This window comes from Venturia canescens, chromosome 4 (genome assembly GCF_019457755.1).
Source record: "Venturia canescens isolate UGA chromosome 4, ASM1945775v1, whole genome shotgun sequence".
Classification (NCBI taxonomy): domain Eukaryota; kingdom Metazoa; phylum Arthropoda; class Insecta; order Hymenoptera; family Ichneumonidae; genus Venturia; species Venturia canescens.
The window spans coordinates 1200381-1212500 of record NC_057424.1 but is presented as its reverse complement, the minus strand read 5'-3'; the positions used below and the strand labels follow the sequence as shown (position 1 = coordinate 1212500).

Sequence of the window (12120 nt, the reverse complement as noted above, 5' to 3'; positions counted from 1 at the left end):
GGTGGATCACTTGGCTCGTGGGTCGATGAAGAACGCAGCTAATTGCGCGTCAACTTGTGAACTGCAGGACACATGAACATCGACATTTCGAACGCACATTGCGGTCCACGGATACAATTCCCGGACCACGCCTGGCTGAGGGTCGTTTATGCATAAAATTTAGACTGCTCTCGCGATGATTTCGTCATCGCGTGTAGCGAATGTATTGGGCGTTCGTTGACCCATGCCCTTGTACAAAGGGGATGCGCGTCTGCGTCGCTTGAAATAACGCGCTCTCCCGCAAGTCTCGGAGATCGAGTCCCTTCGATCCGGATTTCGTGAGCCAGCGTGTGCGAATCGCGAATTCATTTTCTCCCTTTGCCGGGGAAGAAGTTCAAAGCTATTCGCATTCGCCCGCGATACTCTATGAGAATCGAGCACAACCGAATGGCCGTTCCTTGAATTTTTCGAGTCGAGCGTGTGCGGAGATGATGGGAAAAGAGAGAGAGGTGGGGCATGCCCCCCCGGACCGTGTTGTCCGTCGTTGTTTTTTTTTTCCATTCTCGTGCGCAATTCGCCGCTACTTTGATAAGTGAGCAGGCACGCCGCCGCCGAACGGCCGGTCGATCGAGTTCCGGAGCTAATTGTTAGTTTTTAAAGGACAGATACTGACCGGATCGCTCGCGCAACGGGGGCGAGCCCGCATGTAGCGTGTTTTTAAAGAATTGTTCGCACATACGAGAATCGGAAGGTGTCATTTGATGAAAGAAAAACAGCGTGGTTCGAGCACGTGGTTCGGCGGTTGGGTAATCGAACGCGAAATGTTTCCACTTTGATTTTCACTCGTCTCGAACTGATCGCATCGCTCTTCCGCCAATGAAAAATTCATACGGAGAGAGAAATGTGTGTTGTGTATGTTGTTATACAGGGTGATTCAGGATAACCTATAAACCCGTTACTGGCGTGTTCGGGACGCATTTTTAAGCAAAACTGCAAAGGCATTTTTCTGTGAGTGCAATAGTTTTTAAATGAGAAGCAATAGAATTTTGCATTTCTCAACGAATCAGAAGGTCTCTTGGCACCATGACAGGCGACGCTTCAGTGGCGTAGAAGTCGGGTGCGAAAGTGGCTGGGGCCAGCAACGATCAGCTGACAGCGATATCGTTTGTTTGAGAGTCAACTTCGCGCGAAGGCTATGTTCACGCGAAAGACTGTTTGATTCCAAGTGACACTTGACATTCGGCTCTCAGCTGTGTTACCGATAGGATGAGGCACCTGACGTCATACCACTCGGACGAAAATGCTCCGTACTTTCAAGTGACGGTTTGCGAAAGTGACGTCATACGAAATTCTGATTGAATTTAATAACAACAACAACAACAACAACAACGATGATGATGATGATGCTGATGATGATGATGATGATAATGATAATGATAATGATAATAATAATAATAATAGTGCTCTGCAAAATCCAACCCTACGTCCGAGATTTCTCACGTGCAGGGCGGGCAACGTGTGCTTTTGCACACGGCTAACAGGGCTCTGGTCACACACACACACACCCACACTCACACACTACACAAACATTCACACGTACACGCCTTTCGACAAACCGGGGACGTGAATGCTCGGGGACCCTATAAACGGGTCCTACCGAAAAGCGAATGTCCGGGGACTCCTATAAACGGAGTCGCCCGAAAGCGAATGAAGGGGATCCCTATAAACGGGCTCTCCCCGTGAATGGAGCCCGGTTTGTCATCACGGGCACTCACACCCACGCACACTCGACAGGGGGGAACACAGAACACACAGGGGGGGGGGGACCTCAGGGGCCTTGCGTTGTCCCAGCGCGGTTCGTGGAGTCGCGACCACGAGGGACCCGTAGCACGACGGGACAGACAAAAAATGGACATGCACAAACAAAACAAGGACATACCTCAAGTGGTAACCCCTTCTCAGGGGAAATCCACCACGGGTTCCGATCGGGTGAAAGCCCCGGTGGCCACGGGCAGCGGCACGGATTTTGAGGGCCGCACCTTGTGCACGGCGACGAGGAGGACGACACGGACTAATAGTACGGAATATACCGAGACGACAAAGGACGGACAGCGTGTCTAGCGGCAGCAGCGCGGCAAGCTACGCCTCTGCCGTAGACAATGCAACCCTGACGACGAGACAAAAAGCCACGACAGCAAACAACAAAGGAGACCTTACCGAACTGCTCCGGCTCATACACGAGACGGCGACGAAAATGGCCGAAGCAGCGAACGTACAAAAGAACATGAACATGACAGTCAAAACGGGAATTAAGACAATCCTCGAGACTGTGGACATCGCGCTGCACACGCAGATGGACACAGCTTCGGGAGAACGTCTCCCGGACAGCAACAACACAGGAACGGCAACGGACAACAACGAAGAGACGCCACGAACGAAACGAAAACGTTCGCCGACCGGAACAACGCCGGAGTCCTCCCAAAAGAGACCTCCGACAATGGGACCGCCTAAAGACTGGCAGACTGTGACACGGAAAGACAAGACAAAAAAGAAAACAGACGCAACAACCCGAGCTGACGGGAGCGGCCCGGCCCCCCGGAAACGGGGAAAGGCTGTTCTCGTCAAACCGGGAACGGACATGACGTACTCGGACATAGTACGGAAGATACGGTCGACGGTGGATCCGAAGAAGAGTCACGTGCAGGTGACGACTCTGAGGAAGACCAAAAACGGTTTGTGCTTGCTGAAGCGGACGCAAGCAGGCCGGACAAACGCGACGAATTTGAGCGACAAATACAGGACGCAATAGGGGAAGCGGGCAGCGTCAGGGCTCTGACCTCCAAGGTCCAACTGGAGATCATGGACCTGGACTGCGTTGCGACTCCGGATGACGTGACGGACGCTCTGAGACGAGAGACGGGACGAGATATGGACTTCCGAGTTCACATTTTCGGTCCGAACCGTGCCGAGCAGTACATGGCGGTCTGCGAACTCGATTCGCGGGAAGCCGATGCGCTGCTTCGGCGCGGCCGGATCGGAATTGGCTGGGTGCATTGCCGCGTTCGGAAACGACTGACGGTGACCAAATGTTACAGGTGCCTGGGCTTCGGCCATGTGAAGGCCGAATGCAAAGGCACAGACAGGACGAAATGCTGCCGCAAGTGCGGTGCATCCGGACACCTCGCGACGGACTGCAAGAACAAACCGGTCTGTCCACTGTGCTCCGAGGCCGGGCACAAGGACGTAGCGCACCTTGCCGGAACCGGCAGGTGTGCCATGTTCCGAGCCGCGCTGGAGGAGTGCAGGAAGCAGGCCGGAAGACGGACAGAGTGATTCAGGGAAACCTGAACCGAAGTAGGACCGCAGACATGCTCCTACCACAGATAGCAGACGAACACGACGCGGACGTCCTGATCCTGTGTGAACCATACAGGAGAAGGACGACTCAGACGTACATTACGAACGAGACAGAGACCACAGCTATCTGGGTAAGGGGTGCCACCCAATCCCGGATCTCTAACCGCGGTGTCGGGGACGATTACGTCTGGGCTAAAGTCGGCGCTGTCACTTACGTCCGCGTCTACTTGACACCCAACTGCACTGCGGCCGAGTTCGAGAGGAAGGTGGCACTACTAGAAGACGGTATCAGGGACCTGCCCGGGGACGTCGTCGTTGCGGGGGACCTCAACGCGAGGGCGATCGAGTGGGGAATGACGGAAACGAACAGACGTGGACGACTGCTGCTGGAGATGGCCGCAAGGCTGGACCTAGCAGTGGTCAATACGGGACATACGCCGACGTACAGACGACCAGGATTTGGAGACTCCATCCCGGACGTGACGCTGACGTCGGACGGTATCCTGTCACGGCTGAGGGGGTGGCGGGTGATCGAGGACTATACAGCCAGCGATCACCAGTACATCACCTTCGAAGTGGCAGGACGGACAGAAACGAGACGAACGAGAGCCCACCAGCCCCCGCGGTGGAACCTTGACAGACTGGACGGACGAAAATTTTCTGAGGAGTTGATGGCAGCACCAGCTCCGATGACGAAAATCCCCCCCGAGCTAACTGGCCGGCAAAGGGCGGAGAGACTGACAGACGAGACGGCCAAACTAATAGGCGGCTTGTGCAACAGCACAATGCCGAAACGACGACAGACACAGAAAAGACGACCACAATACTGGTGGACGGACGAGATCGCCCAATTGCGCAGGATTTGCCTGGCAAATCGGCGACGAGTGACGAGGGCTGGGGGCGGACCCGAAAGGGAAAACCTCCAGGCCATATACAAAACAGCACGGAAGACGCTGACGAAGGCAATACGGGACAGCAAGACGCGATGCTGGAGGAAGCTTTGCGAGGAGGTGAACGAGGATCCCTGGGGAACCGGTTACAAGATTGTGACCGGCAAACTAGGGGCCCGAGTTCCACCAGAACTCAAAGACGCCGAAACAGCAGGACGGATTGTTGACGGATTGTTTCCGACGCACCCGATACGGACGAACGCGACGGACGACGCTGACGTGCCGGCGCCCCCCGTCTTTGTCGCTGAGGAGCTCACCAGAGCAACGAAGGCGATGAAGAGTGGTAAGGCGCCGGGACCAGACGGAGTACCGGCTGAGATCCTCCGGCTCGTGGCTCGCCTACGGCCGGAGATACTTCTCGACCTGTACAACACGTGCTTGACGACAGGAACGTTCAGCGGTCGGTGGAAAGAGGCGAGGCTCGTCCTTATCCCGAAAGGTAGGGGCGACCCTAACACGCCCTCGGCCTACCGACCGTTGAGTTTACTTGACACGACAGGTAAACTCTACGAACAACTACTGAGACCGAGACTGACGGACGCGATGCAGGCCGGAGGGGGTCTCTCCGACCTGCAGTTCGGTTTCAGGAGAGGTCGATCGACGATTGGAGCAATCCAAAAGGTGGTTGACTCTTTCCTGGAACTGGACAGACACTGCCACGCAGCCCGACCTATCGTGCTGCTGGCGACACTGGACATCAGGAATGCTTTCAACTCGGCCAGGTGGGTGGATATCTTGGAGGCGCTGAAAAGCAACTTCGGGATCCCACCTTACTTGGCCCGGGTTGTGGAGGATTACCTGAAAAACAGACGTATAACGTACGAGACGATAGAAGGACAGGTAACGAGACAGGTCACCGCTGGGGTTGCCCAGGGGTCGATACTGGGACCTGACTTCTGGAATGGCTTATACGACAGCTTGCTTCGGCTGGAGATGCCACTCGGAGTGATCCTCGTCGCCTACGCTGATGACGTAGCGGCGGTGATTACAGAGCGCTCTCCGGAACTAGCACAGCTGAAGTTGAACCAGACCATGAGACGAGTTGGACGTTGGATGACAGACCACGGACTGCAACTCGCAACGGAGAAGACGGAACTGACGCTCCTTACGAGAAGACGCATACAGACGATACTGCCCATGAGAGTGGGGGCACACGAGACGGAGACCAAGGGGGAAGTCAAGTACCTTGGGGTAACCCTTGATACGAAGATGACCTTCTGGCCTCACATACGGAAGACGGACCAGAGGGCGGCAGAGAGGATAGCATCCTTGAGCCGCCTGATGGCCAACACGACGGGACCGAGACCGGGGAAACGGCGACTGTTAATGGCGACAGCTCACTCGATCCTCCTGTACGGTGCGGAGATCTGGGCAGACTCCCTGCAGACAAAGAAGTACTGCAAGACGATGACGATGGTACAGCGACAAGGAGCGCTGCGAATCGCTTGCTCCTACCGGACAGTCTCTGCACAAGCTGTTCTGGTGGTGGCGGGCGTAATTCCCGTGGATCTCCTTTCGTTTGAGCGTAAGAGGGTCTACGGGAGCAGTGCGGACATAGGACGGAAGAACGCGGCAATTGCCGAGCGCGAAAGGACGATAGACACTTGGCAAGGACGGTGGACAAACGGAAACGATGGTAACTGGACGAGACGACTTATACGGGACCTGAGGCCGTGGCTCGGAAGGAAGTTCGGGGACGTGAATTTTTACGTTACCCAGCTCTTGACGGGGCACGGTTACTTCCGACGGTACCTCCACAGAATGAACAGAGTACGGACACCTGACTGTAAGTACTGTGGACATGAACGAGACGACGCGGAACACACGTTTTTCGTGTGTGACCGCTGGACGAGACAGAGACAAGAACTGGAAATAACGGTTGGCAGGATTACTCCGGAGAATATCGTCGGGGTAATGCTGCACGAACCTGAGTGGTGGTGCTTAGTCGCCACCTACACGGAAACGATACTGCGACGTAAGAATGCGGACGGCTGCTTGACGGATGACTGAGCAGACGGAGTGACGCGACGTGACGATAACGGTGGGACAGAACGGACGAACGAACACAGACAGAACCCCCAGTCAGAAGTAATATCAACATAGTCCCTGGCTGGGGGGAAGGACAACAAGGAGGTGGCGGTTTTAGTGGGTAGGCCTATTTTTTTTGGGAGTCCCACATACCCATGTAGTCCACAAGACTACATGGAATCCGTAAAAAGGATTTCCGCAACTCCTTGGTAAATAATAATAATAATAATAATAATAATAATAATAATAATAATAATAATAATAATAATAATAATAATAATAATAATAAGCTCTGCAAAATCCAACCCTACGTCCGAGATTTCTCACGTGCAGGGCGGGCAACGAGTGCTTTGCACACGGCTAACAGGGCTCTGGTCACACACACACACACACACACACACCCACACACTACGCAAACACTCATACGCACATGTCCTTTGACAAACCGGGGAGGTGAATGCTCGGTGACCCTATAAACGGGTCTTACCGAAAAGCGAATGTCCGGGGACTTCTATAAACGGAGTCGCCCGTAAGCGAGTGAAGGGGATCCCTATAAACGGGCTCTCCCCATGAATGAAGCCCGGTTTGTCACTACGGGAACCCACACGCACGCACACTTTACAGGGGGGAACACAGAACCCACAGGGAGAGGGGGGGGGACCTCAGGGGCCGCGCGTTGTCCCAGCGCGGTTCGTGGAGTCGCGACCACGAGGGACCTGTAGCACAATGGGACAGACATGAAATGGACATGCACAATAAAAACAATGACTTACCTCAGGTGGTAACCCCTTCTCAGGGGGAATCCACCCCGGGTTCCTATCGGGTGAAAGCCCCGGTGGCCACGGGCAGCGGCATGGATTCTGAGGGCCGCAACTTGTGCACGGAGACGAGGAGGACGAGACGAAACAACGACACGAACAAGACGTTACTTAACTTACCGAGACGAAACAGGACGGACAGCGTATCTAGCGGGAGCAGCGCGGCAAGCTATGCTTCCGCCGTAGAGAACGCGCTACTGACGACGAAACAAGCAGCCATAACGACAAGCAACAAACGAGACTTGACAGAACTGCTTCGGCTCATCCACGAGACGGCGACGAAAATGGCCGAAGCAGCAAACGTTCAGAAAAACATGAACATGACTGTCAAGACGGGAATCAAGACGATCCTCGAGACCGCGGACATTGCACTGCACATGCAGTCCGAAACGGCCTCCAAGGGACGTCTTGTAGACACTAACAAGACAGTGACGGGTACAAACAACAGCGAAGAGACGCCACGCACGAAACGGAAACGTTCGTCGAACGGATCCACGCCGGAGTCCTCCCAAAAGAGGCCTCCGACGATGGGACCGCCCACAGACTGGCAGACCGTTACGAAGAAAAACAAGGACAAAACAAAAACGAAAACGGACGCAAAGACCCGAGCTGACCGGAGCGGACCGGCCCCCCGGAAAAGGGGACTGGCTGTTCTGGTCAAACCGGGCACGAACACGACGTACTCCGACATAGTACGCAAGATACGGACGACGATCGACCCGAAGGAGAGTCACGTGCAGGTGACGACCCTGAGGAAGACGAAGAATGGACTGTGCCTGCTGAAACTTCAAGTTGACGCAGACAAACCTGACGGACGCAACGAATTTGGACGACAAATTCAAGACGCGATCGGGGAAGCGGGCAATGTTAGGGCTATGACCTCCAAGGTTCAACTGGAGATCATGGACCTGGACTGTGTGGCGACCCCGGACGACGTGACGGACGCGCTCAGGCGAGAGACCGGACGAGACGCGGACTTTCGGGTCCACATTTTCGGTCCGAACCGCGCTGAGCAGTACATGGCGGTCTGCGAACTCGATTCGCGGGAAGCCGATGCGCTGCTTCGGCGCGGCCGGATCGGAATTGGCTGGGTGCATTGCCGCGTTCGGAAACGACTGACGGTGACGAAATGTTACAGGTGCCTGGGCTTCGGCCATGTGAAGGCCGAATGCAAAGGCACAGACAGGACGAAATGCTGCCGCAAGTGCGGCGCATCCGGACACCTCGCGACGGACTGCAAGAACAAACCGGTCTGTCCACTGTGCTCCGAGGCCGGGCACAAGGACGTAGCGCACCTTGCCGGAACCGGCAGGTGCGCCATGTTCCGAGCCGCGCTGGAGGAGTGCAGGAAGCAGGCCGGAAGACGGACAGAGTGATTCAGGGAAACCTGAACCGAAGTAGGACCGCAGACATGCTCCTACCACAGATAGCAGACGATCACGACGCGGACGTCCTGATCCTGTGTGAACCATACAGGAGAAGGACGACTCAGACGTACATTACGAACGAGACAGAGACCACAGCTATCTGGGTAAGGGGTGCCACCCAATCCCGAGTCTCTAACCGCGGTGTCGGGGACGATTACGTCTGGGCTAAAGTCGGCGCTGTCACTTACGTCAGCGTCTACTTGACACCCAACTGCACCGCGGCCGAGTTCGAGAGGAAGGTGGCACTACTAGAAGACGGTATCAGGGACCTGCCCGGGGACGTCGTCGTTGCGGGGGACCTCAACGCGAGGGCGATCGAGTGGGGAATGACGGAAACGAACAGACGCGGACGACTGCTGCTGGAGATGGCCGCAAGGCTGGACCTAGCGGTGGTCAATACGGGACATACGCCGACGTATAGACGACCGGGATTTGGAGACTCCATCCCGGACGTGACGCTGACGTCGGACGGTATCCTGTCACGGCTGAGGGGGTGGCGGGTGATCGAGGACTATACAGCCAGCGATCACCAGTACATCACCTTCGAAGTGGCAGGACGGACAGAAACGAGACGAACGAGAGCCCACCAACCCCCGCGGTGGAACCTTGACAGACTGGACGGACGAAAATTTTCTGAGGAGTTGATGGCAGCACCAGCTCCGATGACGAAAATTCCCCCCGAGCTAACTGGCCGGCAAAGGGCGGAGAGACTGACAGACGAGACGGCCAAACTAATAGGCGGCTTGTGCAACAGCACAATGCCGAAACGACGACAGACACAGAAACGACGACCACAATACTGGTGGACGGACGATATCGCCGAATTGCGCAGGATTTGCCTGGCAAATCGGCGACGAGTGACGAGGGCTGGGGGCGGACCCGAAAGGGAAAACCTCCAGGCCATATACAAAACAGCACGGAAGACGCTGACGAAGGCAATACGGGACAGCAAGACGCGATGCTGGAGGAAGCTTTGCGAGGAGGTGAACGAGGATCCCTGGGGAACCGGTTACAAGATTGTGACCGGCAAACTAGGGGCCCGAGTTCCACCAGAACTCAAAGACGCCGAAACAGCAGGACGGATTGTTGACGGATTGTTTCCGACGCACCCGATACGGACGAACGCGACGGACGACGCTGACGTGCCGGCGCCCCCCGTCTTTGTCGCTGAGGAGCTCACCAGAGCAACGAAGGCGATGAAGAGTGGTAAGGCGCCGGGACCAGACGGAGTACCGGCTGAGATCCTCCGGCTCGTGGCTCGCCTACGGCCGGAGATACTTCTCGACCTGTACAACACGTGCTTGACGACAGGAACGTTCAGCGGTCGGTGGAAAGAGGCGAGGCTCGTCCTTATCCCGAAAGGTAGGGGCGACCCTAACACGCCCTCGGCCTACCGACCGTTGAGTTTACTTGACACGACAGGTAAACTCTACGAACAACTACTAAGACCGAGACTGACGGACGCGATGCAGGCCGGAGGGGGTCTCTCCGACCTGCAGTTCGGTTTCAGGAGAGGTCGATCGACGATTGGAGCAATCCAAAAGGTGGTTGACTCTTTCCTGGAACTGGACAGACACTGCCACGCAGCCCGACCTATCGTGCTGCTGGCGACACTGGACATCAGGAATGCTTTCAACTCGGCCAGGTGGGTGGATATCTTGGAGGCGCTGAAAAGCAACTTCGGGATCCCACCTTACTTGGCCCGGGTTGTGGAGGATTACCTGAAAAACAGACGTATAACGTACGAGACGATAGAAGGACAGGTAACGAGACAGGTCACCGCTGGGGTTGCCCAGGGGTCGATACTGGGACCTGACTTCTGGAATGGCTTATACGACAGCTTGCTTCGGCTGGAGATGCCGCTCGGAGTGATCCTCGTCGCCTACGCTGATGACGTAGCGGCGGTGATTACAGAGCGATCTCCGGAACTAGCACAGTTGAAGTTGAACCAGACCATGAGACGAGTTGGACGTTGGATGACAGACCACGGACTGCAACTCGCAACGGAAAAGACGGAACTGACGCTCCTTACGAGAAGACGCATACAGACGATACTGCCCATGAGAGTGGGAGCACACGAGACGGAGACCAAGGGGGAAGTCAAGTACCTTGGGGTAACCCTTGATACGAAGATGACCTTCTGGCCTCACATACAGAAGACGGCCCAAAGGGCGGCAGAGAGGATAGCATCCTTGAGCCGCCTGATGGCCAACACGACGGGACCGAGACCGGGGAAACGGCGACTGTTAATGGCGACAGCTCACTCGATCCTCCTGTACGGTGCGGAGATCTGGGCAGACTCCCTGCAGACAAAGAAGTACTGCAAGACGATGACGATGGTACAGCGACAAGGAGCGCTGCGAATCGCTTGCTCCTACCGGACAGTCTCTGCACAAGCTGTTCTGGTGGTGGCGGGCGTAATTCCCGTGGATCTCCTTGCGTTTGAACGTAAGAGGGTCTACGGGAGCAGCGCGGACATAGGACGGAAGAACGCGGCAATTGCCGAGCGCGAAAGGACGATAGACACTTGGCAAGGACGGTGGACAAACGGGAACGATGGCAACTGGACGAGACGACTTATACGGGACCTGAGGCCGTGGCTCGGAAGGAAGTTCGGGGACGTGAATTTTTACGTTACCCAGCTCTTGACGGGGCACGGTTACTTCCGACGGTACCTCCACAGAATGAACAGAGTACGGACACCAGACTGTAAGTACTGTGGACATGAACGAGACGACGCGGAACACACGTTTTTCGTGTGTGACCACTGGACGAGACAGAGACAAGAACTGGAAATAACAGTTGGCAGTATTACCCCGGAGAATATCGTCGGGGTAATGCTGCACGAACCCGAATGGTGGCGCTTAGTCGCCACCTACACGGAAACGATACTGCGACGTAAGAACGCGGACGGCTGCTTGACGGATGACTGAGCAGACGGAGTGACGCGACGTGACGATAACGGCGGGACAGAACGGACGAACGAACACAGACAGAACCCCCAGTCAGAAGTAATATCAACATAGTCCCTGGCTGGGGGGAAGGACAACAAGGAGGTGGCGGTTTTAGTGGGTAGGCCTGTTTTTTTGGGAGTCCCACATACCCATGTAGTCCGTAAGACTACATGGAATCCGTAAAAAGGATTTCCGCAACTCCTTGGTAAAAAAAAAAAAAAAAAAAAATAATAATAATAATAATAATAATAATAATAATAATAATAATAATAATAATGACGGTGTACCGGCTGAGATCCTCCGGCTCGTGGCTCACCTGCGGCCGGAGATACTTCTCGACCTGTACAACACGTGCTTGACGACGGGGACGTTCAGCGACCGGTGGAAGGAGGCGAGGTTAGTCCTTATCCCAAAAGGTAGGGGCGACCCTAATACGCCTTCGGCCTACCGACCGCTGAGTTTACTGGACACGACAGGTAAACTCTATGAACAACTACTGAGACCGAGACTGATAGACGCGATGCAGGCCGGAGGGGGTCTCTCCGACCTGCAGTTCGGTTTCAGGAGGGGTCGATCGACTATTGGAGCAATCCAAAAGGTGGTCGAC

At 55.4% G+C, this 12120-nt stretch overlaps 1 non-coding gene across 1 annotated transcript in view; it reads left to right on the top strand.

Annotated features, from left to right (window-relative positions):
- LOC122410333 (5.8S ribosomal RNA) overlaps positions 1-145 on the top strand; it is a 155-nt gene extending 10 nt beyond the window's left edge. Inside the window, exon 1 of the ribosomal RNA XR_006260908.1 lies at positions 1-145. This exon is cut by the window's left edge and continues 10 nt beyond it. This is a non-coding gene — a ribosomal RNA (5.8S ribosomal RNA).
- The last annotated feature ends 11975 nt before the right edge of the window (positions 146-12120 follow it).